This window comes from Natator depressus, chromosome 2 (genome assembly GCF_965152275.1).
Source record: "Natator depressus isolate rNatDep1 chromosome 2, rNatDep2.hap1, whole genome shotgun sequence".
In the NCBI taxonomy this organism is placed as follows: Eukaryota; Metazoa; Chordata; order Testudines; family Cheloniidae; genus Natator; species Natator depressus.
The window spans coordinates 47710937-47725570 of record NC_134235.1 but is presented as its reverse complement, the minus strand read 5'-3'; the positions used below and the strand labels follow the sequence as shown (position 1 = coordinate 47725570).

At 43.7% G+C, this 14634-nt stretch overlaps 1 long non-coding RNA gene across 3 annotated transcripts in view; it reads right to left on the bottom strand.

The window, feature by feature from the left end:
* The window catches only part of LOC141981336 (uncharacterized), a 148036-nt gene that overhangs the window by 14393 nt on the left and 119009 nt on the right, over positions 1-14634 (bottom strand). For 2 of the 3 annotated variants that reach the window (XR_012637739.1, XR_012637741.1), the window contains exon 4: positions 7894-8357. The exons of the other annotated variant lie outside the window; for it this stretch is intronic. This is a non-coding gene — a long non-coding RNA (uncharacterized LOC141981336). Of the gene's footprint in view, positions 1-7893; positions 8358-14634 lie in introns of those variants that run through there. 3 annotated transcript variants of the gene reach the window in all.

The following is a 14634-nucleotide window of genomic DNA, read 5'->3' as shown; positions in this document are numbered from 1 at the left end:
GCTACAGCTCACTTCATCGGATGCATACTGTGGAAATTGCAGAAGACATTATATACACAGACACCATGAAACAATACCTCCTCCCACCCCACTCTCCTGCTGGTAATAGCTTATCTAAAGTGATCATCAAGTTGGGCCATTTCCAGCACAAATCCAGGTTTTCTCACCCTCCGCCCCCCCACAGACAAACTCACTCTCTTGCTGGTAATAGCCCATCAAAAGTGACCACTGTCTTCACAATGTGTATGATAATCAAGGTGGGCCATTTCCTGCAGAAATCCAGGTTCTCTCACCCCCTCACCCCCCTCCAAAAACCACACACACAAACTCACTCTCCTGCTGGTAATAGCCTATCCAAAGTGACCACTCTCCTTACAACCTGCATGAAAATCAAAGTGGGCCATTTCCAGCACAAATCCAGGTTTTCTCACTCCCCCACCCCCATACACACACAAACTCACTCTCCTGCTGGTAATAGCTCATCTGAAGTGACCACTCCCCCTACAATGTGCATGATAATCAAGGTGGGCCATTTCCAGCACAAATCTAGGTGTTCTCACCCCCCCACACACACACACACAAACTCACTCTCCTGCTGGCAATAGCTCATCCAAACTGACCACTCTCCCCACACTGTGCATGACAATCAAGGTGGGCCACTTCTTTGATTTTCATGCAGGTTGTAAGGAGAGTGGTCACTTTGGATAGGCTATTACCAGCAGGAGAGTGAGTTTGTGTGTGTGGTTTTTGGAGGGGGGCGAGGGGGTGAGAGAACCTGGATTTTTGCAGGAAATGGCCCACCTTGATTATCATACACATTGTGAAGACAGTGGTCACTTTTGATGGGCTATTACCAGCAAGAGAGTGAGTTTGTCTGTGGGGGGGCAGAGGGTGAGAAAACCTGGATTTGTGCTGGAAATGGCCCAACTTGATGATCACTTTAGATAAGCTATTACCAGCAGGAGAGTGGGGTGGGAGGAGGTATTGTTTCATGGTGTCTGTGTATATAATGTCTTCTGCAATTTCCACAGTATGCATCCGATGAAGTGAGCTGTAGCTCACGAAAGCTCATGTTCAAATAAATTGGTTAGTCTCTAAGGTGCCACAACTGGAAGATATTAGATTTAGGCAGCACCATAAAAAAAGTATTCCTGTATCTATCCGAGCTTGTTTTCTTAACAATACATTTGAACAAATCTCTCTTTTCTCCACTCTGTGACTGTGAATAGATATTTATCATCAAAATCAAAAGTGGGTGGAGGGAACAGGACTGAAATCTGGTTTGTAAATGAGATGTGTGCTGCACATAAACCCAAAAACCACAGCCCCTCCTTTTAAATGTGAAGCCCAACCAGCATTGCTTGCTATGGGAAAGGGTGGCACTGCAGTTTGAAACCATTCCCACATGTTATGAAGGCGGAAGAAGCCAACCCCACATACCAAAAGGCTTACCATGGCTGCCTGGAAACCGAATTCTGTTGCCCAGCCATGTGCGATGTGTCACCATACTGGCAGACACTCAATATAAAAGGCAAAATGTGACCTTGTCCCTAAAGCACATGTGCTGTGAATTGCTTGATTCACTGTAAAAGAGTCTCCCTTTTGTTCTCAGAAATGTGTCATCTTAAATTTTACTCTCCTTTTTTATCTCCCCCCAGGTGCAAATATTTCCATGCTCCCCTGTTATACCAATAAAGTAAAAACCAGCAGGATCTTATTAAAGGGAAAAAGGCAAAATACAACATTTATTGTGAATATAGAAAGAATCATAGTAAGCAGTTAGTTACAGCTATAACATTCCATTCAATCTCATATTTATTCACACATTCATTCACACACACACACACACACACACACACACACAGGTTCTGCAAGGTTGTTATCATAGTTACCAGCCTTAGAGTTGCTCATGCCAAGCCACTGGCCAGGTGGCCTGGACATGAGGAGGGACCAGGGCCTTGTCAGATGCTCATCTGATGCTCCTGGAAGTTGGTTTGCAGAATCAGACCCCAAAGTTCTCACTTTTTAGAGTCTATTTTTATAGGAATTTCTTCCTATGCCAGTCTATGGGAATTGCTTCATCATGCTGTTGCTGAATCAGTCAGCAGATAGCACATTCCTGACGGCTCCGTGCTGCTAGATGTTGTCTTGTTCTTTGGTTCTCCCATTCTTGAGGCTGTTGGGTGGATTCCAGTCTGCCCTCCAGGGGTCCTCTGGTTATTTCCACTTGACGCCTTCTTCAGCCGATGGACACTGGATTCTTAGGCTGGCACCTCCCTGATCATTCAGTTATTATCCACACCAAGCATCCATCCACAGACATCCTCTATTTCTATTTTAATCACAATTGTTAATACAACAAAAGGGCAGGGAGTCTCTGGGTGCTGTTTTTGTTGTTAGAGTATTGCTTTGAGTCTCTCTCTCTCTGTGAATTGCTTTGAGAACAGACTCTGTCTGAGAAGGTACTAACACAATTAGCAGCTTGCAAGTTTCACACATAGAGGGAGAGAAACAGTACCAAAAACCAAGAGACCTCTTAATTAGTAATACCCTGGAATTTAAACTATGGGGAATCAAACTCATTTGTGATTTTAATACAGAACTTCTTTAATATGATCCAACATAATCCTCCTTTTGACACTAAGATTTATAATCATCAGTGTCACTTTCTATGTAGCCTATTCAAGAGAAGGTACTGTGAGGCAATTTGAGTTTGTGATTCCAATTCATGCCACATACATGATCCTAGTGATGTATCTTTACGACAAGGTTCTGGGGCAACAGGCAAGGTGAGGCACACCCACTTTTGAGGAGTCCATTCGGTACAACCTCTAGTGTCCAATAGCTTCCCTCCCTGCCCAGCCCACTGGCTCAAGGTCCAGGGTAGCCAGAAGGATCCCATGTGTAATATGGGGAGTGGGTTAACCTTCAATACCTTTGCCTCCAGGGACTGTTGGTGTGCAATTTTGACAACAATTTCTCCCATTAACAAGTCTGGTTTACAATACTGGAAACACACTGCATCCATTCACATTGATAAGTGTCAAACAATGATCTCTTTCTTTTTTAACAAATGCATCAAACCCTTAATATTTCCCAATATGACCCAGAACATTTTGTGTTCCAAAGTAGCTAGGGCAAGTATCTGCATTTCAGTGCATCCCATAGCTATGGCTGTGTAGTTTCCTATTTCTAATTTTTTTTTTTTAATGGATAAGCCATGTGGTAGTATTAAGCCATTACCAAAGATTCCATCGGCCTTTTAGGTTACCCAGACCAATTTGGACCAAGTCTACATTGGTATGTACTTGTTTTTATATCAGGCTGTCCTGTAGCTGGGACAGAGAGCTTAATTTATTTTTAAGTACCTGCAGGTCTTCAGTATATATATATATATTTAAACACACAACAGTGCTAGCAACAAGACAAGACAAAACATAGAACACAAAACACAATTTCTATTGTGACAGTAGATTCATGGTATTGGGTTGCTTTTCAGCTGGCATCAGCTTTTCCTGATTTTCTGAAAGACAAAACGAACATGTTTCTACCCCTTTTGGGGTGGCAGATTATTGCTTAAAATATTTCTTTTACAAATACCCTTGCTGATTGTAGGCAAAACGGAGGAATTGCCCCCACATTTTCCTGTTTTTGTTCTATAGGCAGGCCAGGTTTCAATGGCTTTTATCTTTTAAGGGTTATGGGGAAATTATCCCACTGTTTAGTCATTAAATCCATGAGTTTTACTTCTTATACAGCAGACCAAGTTTATAATGTTTTTCCTGCTGTGTTAAGCTTTAAGTTTTATTTACAGGTAATAACTGAGAAGCATCATTACCATACGACCTTAAAGGGTTTTTCCAAAAATCATACACACTATACGTTGTTACAGGGATGCTTATTATCATTAAATTTATTAAAATTATCTTGTTATCCCATGCCTTTTATTTAGACAATTTGTTTGATGACCAGGTGTGTCCTTTATCTGCAGCTCCTTTGTGCTGCTAGTTCTTTCCTTCCTTTATCATTTAGGTAATTTGCATTTTCACGGACACTTCCTGCTTTTGGAATTAAAGCCATCAGCAGCTCAGAGACTATCTTAAAAGGGACACAATCAACTTTCACCAGAGTTTTGATTACTTTTAACTTCTGCTTCCAAAACACACAGCAATCTGAAAAAGAAAACCCAACCTATTGTGGCTCCCTTTGGAGCCCTAATAGCATTTTAATTAAGTAGCATGGTATGTTTGCATTTCTTTTGCCCCTTCTACAATATACCCTGCACATGTTCTGGGGCAAATGCACATTCCTTCCATAGTTTAACTTCTATAACATTATCCATATCAATTTTTACATAAGGTGTAACTATTTCTTTTTTTGCTTACAGAGTTTTCATGTACCTTTATCAAAGTGACAGTCTGATTACTCAGAGCCATTTTAAGACTCAGTGTTTCTAACATTGCTTCTTTTTGTTTTGTGCACCTCACCCCTGCTGTTGCTTCAGAAGGGCACTGTCTTTTTTTAATTTTTTTTTATTACAACTCTCATCTGCTATTTTGTTACAAAAACAAACAAAAAACAAACAAACAAACAAAAATAATCCAGAATTTTTTTTTCTATTCTCCTGATTTTGACTGACCTGCTGTAGCCACAATTTAAAAACATTTAATCCCAAGGGGGATTATGTTGGATCATATTAAAGAAGTTCTGTATTAAAATCACAAATGAGTTTGATTCCCCATAGTTTAAATTCCAGGGTATTACTAATTAAGAGGTCTCTTGGTTTTTGGTACTGTTTCTCTCCCTCTATGTGTGAAACTTGCAAGCTGCTAATTGTGTTAGTACCTTCTCAGACAGAGTCTGCTCTCAAAGCAATTCACAGAGAGAAAGAGCCACGCAAAGCAATACTCTAACAACAAAAACAGGACCCAGAGACTCCCTGCCCTTTTGTTGTATTAACAATTGTGATTAAAATAGAAATAGAGGATGTCTGTGGATGGATGCTTGGTGTGGATAATAACTGAATGATCAGGGAGGTGCCAGCCTAAGAATCCAGTGTCCATCGGCTGAAGAAGGCGTCAAGTGGAAATAACCAGAGGACCCACGGAGGGCAGACTGGAATCCACCCAACAGCCTCAAGAATGGGAGAACCAAAGAACAAGACAACATCTAGCAGCACGGAGCCGTCAGGAATGTGCTATCTGCTGACTGATTCAGCAACAGCATGATGAAGCAATTCCCATAGACTGGCATAGGAAGAAATTCCTATAAAAATAGACTCTAAAAAGTGAGAACTTTGGGGTCTGATTCTGCAAACCAACTTCCAGGAGCATCAGATGAGCATCTGACAAGGCCCTGGTCCCTCCTCATGTCCAGGCCACCTGGCCAGTGGCTTGGCATGAGCAACTCTAAGGCTGGTAACTATGATAACAACCTTGCAGAACCTGTGTGTGTGTGTGTGTGTGTGTGTATGAATGAATGTGTGAATAAATATGAGATTGAATGGAATGTTATAGCTGTAACTAACTGCTTACTATGATTCTTTCTGTATTCACAATAAATGTGGTATTTTGCCTTTTTCCCTTTAATAAGATCCTGCTGGTTTTTAATTTATTGGTATAACACCCCTTCTCATCTCCATCCTTGAGGTTATCGCAGATTAGAAGGCGAAAAAAATGCACTCGCGATGACATGTTTCCCGAGCTCATGCAGTCCTCCTCCACTGATAGGGCACAGCTTAATGCATGGAGGCATTCAGTGTCAGAGGCCAGAAAAACATTAAGTGAGCATGAAGAGCAGCGGCAGGAGGTGATGCTGAGGCTAATGGCGGGGCAAACGGACTTGATGAAGCATCTGTTGGAGCTGCAGGAAAGCCAACAAGAGCACAGACCCCCCCCCTGCATCCATTGTATAACCGCCTGCCCTCCTCCCCAAGTTCCATATCCACCTCACCCAGATGCCCAAGAATGTAGCGGGGGGAGGCTCTGGGCACCCAGCCACTCCACTCCAGAGGATGGCCCAAGCAACAGAAGGCTTGCTTTCAAACAGTTTTGATTTGTAGTGTGGCTACAATAAGCAATGTGGCCTTGTCCTTCCCTCCTCCTCCACCCCACCCAGGCTACCTCGTCAGTTATCTCACTTTTTTTTAATTAATAAAGAAAGAATGCATGGTTTCAGAACAATAGTTAGTTTATTTCCTTTGCCAGCTGTGATCGAAGAGGGGAGGGTGGTTGGCTTGCAGGGAATTAAAATCAACGAAGGGGGCGGGTTTGCAGCAAGGAGAAACACACACAGTTCTCACACCATAGCCTGGCCAGTCATGAAACTGCTTTTCAAAGCCTCTCTGATGTGCAGCGGGCCTACCTGTGCTCTTCTAATCACCCTGGTTTCTGGCTGCTCAAAATCGGCTGCCAGGCAATTTGCCTCAACCTCCCACCCCACCATAAATATCTCCCCCTTACTCTCACAGATATTATGGAGCACACAGCAAGCAGGAATAACAATGGGAATGTTGGTTGCGCTGAGCTCTAACCTAGTCAGCAAACAGCCCCAGGGAGCTTTTAAATGTCCAAAGGCACATTCTACCATCATTCTGCACTTGCTCAGCCTATAGTTGAATTGCTCCTTACTACTGTCCAGGGTGCCTGCGTATGGCTTCATGAGCCATGGGAGCAAGGGGTAGGCTGGGTCCCCAGGGATAACTATTGGCATTTCAACATCCCTGTCAAGGTTCCTTCCCCACTCTGAACTCTAGGCTACAGATGTGGGGACCTGCATGAAAGACCCCCTAAACTTATTCTTACCAGCCTAGGTTAAAAGCTGCCACCACCAAAGAGTTACACAAAGAACAGGGGAAGTGCCCACTTGGAAACGTCTCCCCTGCAAAATCCCCCCAAGCACTACACCCCCTTTCCTGGAAAAGGCTTGATAAAAATCCTCACCAATTTGCATAGGTGAACACAGACCCAAACCCTTGGATCTTAAGAACAATGAAAAAAGCAATCAGGTTCTTAAAAGAGAATTTTAATTAAAGAAAAAGTAAAAGAATCACCTCTGTAAAATCAGGATGGTAAATACCTTACAGGGTAATCAGATTCAAAACATAGAGAATCCCTCAAGGCAAAACCTTAAGTTACAAAAAGACACAAAAACAAGAATATACATTCCATTCAGCACAACTTATTTTATCAGCCATTTAAACAAAACAGAATCTAACGCATATCTAACTAGATAGCTTACTAACTCTTTACAGGAGTTCTGACCTGCATTCCTGCTCTGGTCCCAGCAAAAGCATCACACAGACAGAGAAGACCCTTTGTCGTCCCCCCCTCCCCACCCCCAGCTTTGAAAGTATCTTGTCTCCTCACTGGTCATCCTGGTCAGGTGCCAGTGAGGTTATCCTAGCTTCTTAACCCTTTACAGGTGAAAGGGTTTTTCCGCTGGCCAGGAGGGATTTAAAGGTGTTTACCCTTCCCTTTATATTTATGACAATCCCCAATGGTAATTTTCTGGTCTGGGAAGTAAGTCCCTTCTTGCAACTGCTTGAACAGCTCTGAGTTCCTAAAGATGCAAGCGTCATGCACCTTTCCCACCATCCCACGTTGATGTCGGGGAAACGTCCCTTGTGATCCACCAGTGCTTGCAGCACCATTGAGAAGTACCCCTTGTGGTTTACATACTGGTTGGCAAGGTGGTCCGGTGCCAATATAGGGATATGTGTTCCATTTATCGCCCCACCACAGTTAGGGAACCCCATTGCAGCAAAGCCATCCAGTATGACCTGCACATTTCCCAGAGTCACTACCCTTGATAGCAGAATGTCAGTGATTGCATTGGCTGCTTGGATCACAGCAGCCCCCACAGTAGATTCGCTCACTCCAAATTGATTCCCAACTGACCGGTAGCAGTCAGGCGTTGCAAGCTTCCACAGGGCTATCGCCACTCACTTCTCAACTGTCAGGGCAGCTCTCATCTTGGTATTCCTGCACTTCAGGGCAGGGGAAAGCAACTCACAGAGTTCCAGGAAAGTGGCCTTACACATGCGAAAGTTTCACAGCCACTGTGAATCATCCCATACCTGCAACACTATATGATCCGACCAGTCTGTGCTTGTTTGCCAGGCCCAGAATCAGGGTCCCACTGTATCAACCAGCCCCACTGCCACCATGATGTCCCAATTGTCACAGCCCCCCGTGCTTTCAGGAACGTCTGTGTCCATGTCTTCCTCACAATCGTCCTCATGCTGGCGTCTGTTAGCCCGGTTCTGCACATACTCCAGGATAATGCGCAAGGTGTTTACAATGCTCACAACAGCAGCGGTGAGCTGAGCGGGCTCCATGCTTGTCGTGGTATGGTGTCTGCATGGGTAACCCAGGAAAAAAGGTGTGAAACAATTGTCTGCTGTTGCTTTCACGGAGGGAGGGTGGTGTGACTGACAACATGTACCCAAAACCACCCTCAACAATGTTTTTGCCCCATCAGGCATTGGGAGCTTAACCCAGAATTCCAAGGGGGCAACGGAGACTGCGGGAACTGTGGGAGAGCTACCCACAGTGCACTGCTTCGTAAGTCGATTCTAGCCACGGTATTGAGGACACACTCCGCCGACTTAATGCGCTTAGTGGGGACATACAAAATCTACTGTGTAAAATCAGTTTCTAAAAATCGACTTCTATAAAATCAACCTAATTTCGTAGTGTAAACATACCCTTACTGCACAAAGGTGAGCTCCATCCATCAACCGCCCCTGCTTAGTTTGCACAAGGAGGACTAATCACATAGCTGATACCAAATCAAGTGATTGCTTTATATCCTTTCAGCCAATGATGTAAAACCAAATGACAAAGCAATGTAAAAGCAACACAGATAGTGAGCCAACAATTGTTACAGCAAGAGAAAGGAGCAGAAATCTATTCAATTTACTGGCTTACGCAACCCCTGAAGTTCCAGACCAGGTCATAACAAGCCGTGCAATGAAGCAAAGAAACAATAATATCTCAGTTTGAGCTGGGCATGGTTTCACACACAAGAAAAAAAAAGGTTTTGTTTCTAACTCCCAACATCTCTACAAGAAAATGGCAGTGTCAGGGAATCTCCACTGTTTGCTGCACATTAACAATGACTTCAAATGCTGACAGTAACACTGGGCTAGTCTCAGATTTACCCCAAATCCACATTACTTGTCTGGTTCATCACATGAATCTGGGGGAACACAGTGTCCCTTCTTAGTATCCAAGTTTACACCTCTATCCTTTCTTTTTGGGATCCAGAAATTTCTGATTACCAACAGTGGACCTAATCATGAGAGGAGTTGTGTACCCCAAGAGGGGGCTGTGCAGGTCATCTGCTATCAGTGTCGGTAATTGAATACATTATTTTAATTATTCCATTTTAGAATCAGTGGGAGCTGAAGGCTCTCAGCCCCTTGCAGCATTGGGCCCAATATTTTTCTTTGCCATGGTTTTGGGTTGGATAAATTTTGAGCCCTTTTGCTTTACTTGCAGATTTTACTTTGCAATATTTTCCCTCCCAGAGTTTGATGCACACAAACTAGAATGTTAGTGCAGACTAGGGTGCACTCGATCAGCACTAGCATACGTGTATGGTGCAACCTAGAATGTCTCGCCAGAACAGATGTTTTCTCTCTGATCCACTTGCCAGGGGACTGGCACACGCATAAACTCACACACAGTTCCACTTCAATGAAAATAACGCAACGCAGTCATGTAAATATGAACATAAAAAGCCACGGTCTCAGCTATGTCAGAGGAAACTTATTCTAACACAGTTGAATGGTATGTACAGGCTGAGGTAATTTCATTACTTTAAAAAAAGAGAACGAGACTGGAGAAGGCTCTGTACAGCCAAAGGCATATGCAAAATTTCACAGAGACTTCAGATGCTAAAAGATTTTGGAACATAAGCATGTGTTTTCTTGTAAGAAAGGAAGTAACTGGCTCAATGGGGGTTTTTGTGACACCGCCACTCCTTGCTGGTCTCAGGGGACATGGCACATACAAAAGTGCCAGCACTAGTGCTAGTATTTCAGTCATCCCTCCCCCTTACATGCCCCCTCACCTCCTTTTGCCCCTCCACGTTAGATTCTATGGGACTGGAGGTTAGCGCTGCAGCACTTTTCCAGCAGGAGAGTGGCATCAATTCCTACAGGACTGTGGGCAGGGAGGTTTATTTATTTTTTATATTACAGTTGCAACAGATAAGAGATATCAGGGGTGGGGTCACCTTTTGGAGTGGAGATTGCTGTGTGAAGGGTGTCTGTCCCCATGAATAGAAGGAGTTGGGTGGTGTGGTTTTTATCCACTCAGAATGAAAGGAGCTGGGGGGAGGAACAGAGGCATGCCCCCTTAACATAGGCTGATGGGGAGAGAGGAACAGTCTGCCTGACTTCTGATACCAGCATTCATTTCCAGATCATGGAGCATGCCCAGTAGGGATGGCCTGGTGGCTGGGGTGACCCCCTTGCATCATACCTCAGTAGAATAGGTGCCATCTTGTTTTCTGTCCACCCTATCTCCTCTCCTTTTCTGCCTCTGCTGTCTCTGTTCTTTCCCCGTCCTCTGTATTTTGCTCTTACTTGCTTTCAAGATACCTGAATGCTAGTATCAAGATACATTGAGATCCCAGAACTGTGGGACTACTGTGAACCCTTAACTCTCCAGTCTGGGGTGTCAGTCACAAAGCTATGCCAGTGATAAGCAGCAAACCCCTCCAGGTGCTGTGATCACTCAGCCATCAGTATGTGGAGCCCCACACGCAGCTAAATTGAATGAATGCTCCCTGAGCCACTCATGAATCATACTGAGAAAGGCACCAGTCAATCACTCCAGTCCCCAGCCTTGCACCCTAGAAATTTACCATCTTACACTGCTCAAGACTCCCTTGGACAGTGCAAACCCATTAATTAGTTCAGGGTAATGGACATGCAATACCTTTGTTAACCTGAGCTGAGATTCCACAAGCACTTCAACCAAACTCACGCTGTTTTAGGTAAAATATAAAACAGACTTATTAACTACAGAAAGAGAGATTTTAAGTGATTAGAAGTAGCAGGCATAGAGATCAAAGTTGGTTACCTAATAAACAAAAATAAATTTGCAGTCCAAATTCTAACTTTAACAGACTAAGCAGATTTGAATCAAGCAGTCTCTCACCCTAATAGATTTTACACGCAGTTTGTAGTTCTCAATAATCAAACTGAACTCCTGTCCAGCCTGGGACCAATCTCTCTAGTTCAAAGTCCAGCTGTTGAGATGGGGGGGAGGCGGGGGGGTGAAAGAGACCAAGTGATGATGTCACTGTCCCTCTTTTATACTTTCTTCCAGCTGCTAGAAAGATCCTTGCTATGATGTGGGGGTCAGGCAGTTCCCATTGCATACATGCCCTCTCTGAAAAGCCTCTGGGAGAGTAGATTCTTCTTGGTAGGCCATTAATGCCTGTCTGGCCAGTGATAGCTGCTCCTTTGTCACTAATGAAAGGCCAGCTATGGGTGTCTCCCAGCCTCAAAACATATTTCAGTAACACATATAGCAATACTTCATAACTTCACATATAATGATAGCACATACAATCCAATAGGATATTAAGGTTCAACAGACCAAGACTTTCAAAATGATACTTCACAAGACATGCATTGTACAAACATATCTTAATCACATCACAGAGGTGAATGTGGGGATTCCAGGGTGCTACTTTGAGGTACAGAGTGTCACAAAGTTTCCGATTCTCTGGAAAATTATTTAATCTGAACAGGCTGTCATCTTCCATGAAGCTCTTTGAGGCAATGATTCATGAGCTGCTGTATGCCAATGGTAGTTCTTTAGAGGCACATACTCTAGAAGATATTAAATAGATCATAGACAGATTCACAGAGTCTGCAGAAAGGGATGGGTGGACAATGAGTCTGAAAAAGGCAGCAGTCGTATATCAGCCTATGTCCATACACAAAACTAAAAGTCGCCATCAGCACCACAAGCTGAATGCTATTACGGAATTTCTCTGTCTCGGTAGTACATTGGCAAATGATGTTAATATAGACAAGGAGCAAACATTTCATATCAACAAACCCAGTTCATCATTTGGCAGACTATCAGGCAGAGTCTGGCAGCAACATGATATTGAGCTTCAAACCTTGTCAAAAGTCTATAAAGTTATTGTGCTGTCCAACTTGTTGTATGGGTCTGAGACCTAGACCTGCTGCAAGAAGCACATTAAGCTTCTAGATAAGTTCCAATTTTGACATCTGCATGCCATACTCTGCATCAAATGGCAGGATAAAGTTACCAACAATGAGGTTCTGGAACGTAGTCACTCCACAGGGAATGGATTGAAGTCATGCTTATCATATCACAGTTATACTGGGCTGGTCATGTGTTGAGGATGCACAACACCAGAATGCCAAAGTAGTTGCTGTATGATGAACTGAAAATGGGCCACCACATACAAGGTGGCCAGAAGAAACATGTCAAGGTCGCACTGAAGCATAACTTGAAACAGTGCAACATTGACAGCTGGGAGTTGTCAACAACACACAGATCATGCTGGCAAGCAGTAGCCAGATAGGGGGTCGCCCAGTGCAAGATTAACTGCCGTATGGATCTTGACGCACAGAACAGAGGTGAGCCGTAAACAGCGGCACACTCAGCAGGCACAGATTGTAATGCCTTCCTCAGCATCAAGCTTCCTATGCACTTCATCAGTCTTTTTAGCCACAGTCATACTCACAAGACATAAACCCATCATCAGCATTATCTTCAGCCACAAAGGACAACAACAACAATGTTGCTTTCCTGTTTTTGTTCTTTTGTTCTCATTTTGTGACTTTTCTTCCCCATTGTTCATTCAAACAGAAGGCTACACAACACTTGACTAGGGAGGTCCATTGGTGACCCCATAAGGCCACTATCCAGCGCTCTTTCGGCATAGCTGAATGTCATGGGAGCAGAGAAGAGACGCTTGGGTTTGTGGGCAGCTGCCTGAGCCTGCAGCCCTGAACTTGTGAACAGGGGCTGTCTACAAAAGACGCTGCTGTGGAAGCAGGGACAGAAGGTGGGTGGCTTTCAAGGAGCTACCCCAGGCATTACCCACAGTCCCAGCAGAGCACATGTGGAGGAGATCGAGGATCATGAAACTTTCTTTACTGTTGTTCTCCTCTATGTTCCATGCTGTTATTTTCTTCTGCCTCTTGCTCCTCCCTGGACCAATCTGGGGACACCTGGATGACAGATACTGACTCCCAAGTTCACCCAGCATGTAGCACAGTGAAGGTAAGCCCAGATGGCCTTGCACAAGCATGTTAGAAACAGCCTTTTTGGTGTGCTCCAAGGTTGGCGTGTCAGAGTGTAGCGAAGAATATAATACAGCATCAGAGGACATTAATAACCGGAAGTGAAACTTCCAGGAATTCTGTGTCTCAGTTTTGGAGCATCGATATCAAGTCTTACAAGTGACTATGCTGTCATGGATCTCCAGTAAGTTAATTTTCAAATATTTGAATTGATATCTGTCTCCTAGGAATACATGGTAGGCAGAATTCAGAATGCCTAAAGTTTTGCACATTATATAATGAGATTTCACAGACACATGAGGAAGATTATTATTTTTTCCCGTCTAAACTGGATTACATTGAGGAATCACAGCAATTCAAGTGAAGTATTTGTGTTGATTTTCCAATAACTGCAGCAATAGCTTCTAAAGAGTTTAAAGAACCAATCTGACTCTGTGGAAGATCACTGGCTATATAGTAAGGCATTGATATAAGAGTAACAAGGCCTGGCAACCCAGAGGTTATTCATCTTTTCCCATGGCCAGGGACAGCTTTCTAACAAAATGGCAGAAACCACTATAACCTAGGAAAAATTCTGGCTATCTAATGACAGAGTATGTAGGAATCACCTAGCTTACTACTGAAGTGTGGCAATTATTAATGAACTCACAGCAATGCTGCACACAATGTAGGCTCAGGAAGAAAAGAATACTATGTGCTATTGAAATTGCAGGGGTAGCTGAGTAAACAGCATGTAATTACACTTCCTGGAATTTGGTCAGATCACCAGAGCTGGCAGTCAAGCTATGCTAATACTACAGGGTTTGATGCACAAGGTATTTGCAAACTATTTGCAGCAGTTCACTTGCCCAGGATTAGCATCAAGGATGATCTAATATCTTTGCTTTCCTTTCAGTTCTGAACCAAAATCTCCAATGATATCATCCACCTCTTGCCCCCCCTCAGCCTAGACTTACCCCTCATCAGCCTAGACTTACCCTCCAGCTTCCCTCACCTTAACTCTGATAGCTTTTTTGGCGGGAATGGGACATAGTGGCCTGCTCCATTGCTCTTAATTTGTGGTTATGTGGCACTCCAACAGGCCTTCAAGGGACTGAGTGGACACTTTTGAGTCCTTTGGGATCTACTTTGTGTGAGCCACAGCACCTCCAGGCCTTAGAAAGATTGGAGGCTCAGGGTGCAGCACATCCTTACATACCATACATGGAACAGCTATGGGATAGAGATGTCCCCTAATCCCTAGTGTTTATTAGGGATTATTGTGCATCATTCCTCTGTCATCATAATCAACAGCCAGCTCACAGAGTTACCCTAGCTACTATGAAAGGGAT